A 1,274-nucleotide genomic window follows, 5' to 3' on the forward strand; every position below is an offset into this window, starting at 1 on the left:
ATGACCGAGCTGGGCCCCCAGCCTCCTGCTCACAGGCCTCTCCTCTCCGTAGGACCTCACGGCCATTGGGGTCACCAAGCCGGGCCACCGGAAGAAGATCACCGCGGAGATCAGCGGCCTGAGCCTCCCCGACTGGCTACCTGAGCACAAACCTGTAAGGCTCCCTACACCCCAGTGGCTGTGCCCGGGGTGGCCAGACAGACAGACAGACTGCCTCCCTGGCTACAGCCCCCACCCGCCCTCTGGGGCTCCAGGGAGAGAACAGAGGATGGCTCTGTCCGTCCATCTGTCTGTCCATCACGGGCACCGGAGCCAGACCTCCCGCGGCAGGGGCAGACACAGCGGCCTCTGGGGGCTGTAGGGCAAGGGGAGCCGGAAGCCAGGAGGGGCCCCTCTGCAGTACAGAGACCCCTCCACCCTTAGGCAGCCACGCAGGCACACCACGTGGCACCCAGCAGAGCCGCCCAGTGCGTTCGCAGCCTGACACCTAGAGGACCCCGTGCTGATGGGAAGGGCTTGCACGCATCCACGCCCGTGCATGGGGAGGACGTGTGTCTGCTTCGTGTCCATAGACAGCACATGTGCACCAAATATAGTCAAGGCGCCTGCTGACGACTGCATGCACACACCCACACTTCCAGCTGCACGTGCTGGCTGCGTGGACGGCGGACACCCACACAGACTGCGGGCTGGGCCGTCACCAGCAGTCACAGTGTGGTGTGACAGGGTCTGGGCCTGGGTAAGGTGGGCCTGAGGCCCATCACATCTCCGCTGCCCGGGAGCCTCGCGCTGAGCTGCGGGATAGACTGCACCGGCACCCAAAGCGCCCAGGGCTGTGGGTTGGTGACAGGCGGGGTCCTGCTCACCCGCCCCAGCTCAGCCCGCTCAGTCAGCGACTCAGGGGTGCCCCCGAGGAGCACATCCCTGTCCCGTGGGCAAGTCGCTCTGTGCACCTGGGGGTGACTGAGTGTGCCGCGTGTCAGTGGGGAGCGATGTCCAGCTGTGAGTGTGGACAGGTGGTTCTGGGTGAAGAGCATCATGGGTAGTTACATGCGTGTGTGCTGTGGCTATGTGACCTGTGCCCAACGTGGGTGTGGAAATGGGCGTGAGCATGACGTGGAAGGTGTTGGTGCCCGTGTATGGCTGGAATGCAGGCTGCGTGTACGTGTGTATCTAGTCGGTGGCACCGCGTGTCTGTGTCCGTGACGTGCAAGCCGTGTCCCCCTGGGTGCTATCTCCGGGGCTGCCTTGGCAGGTGAGGAAGTGCGTTCTTC

The 1,274-nt window shown here is 64.8% G+C and overlaps 1 protein-coding gene across 1 annotated transcript in view; it reads left to right on the forward strand.

Moving 5' to 3' along the window:
- Positions 1-1,274, forward strand: part of CASKIN1 (CASK interacting protein 1) — a 17,924-nt gene that overhangs the window by 10,133 nt on the left and 6,517 nt on the right. The window lies entirely within an intron of this gene.

The sequence above is a fragment of the Ursus maritimus genome, unplaced genomic scaffold (assembly GCF_017311325.1).
Source record: "Ursus maritimus isolate PB19 unplaced genomic scaffold, ASM1731132v1 scaffold_2, whole genome shotgun sequence".
In the NCBI taxonomy this organism is placed as follows: domain Eukaryota; kingdom Metazoa; phylum Chordata; class Mammalia; order Carnivora; family Ursidae; genus Ursus; species Ursus maritimus.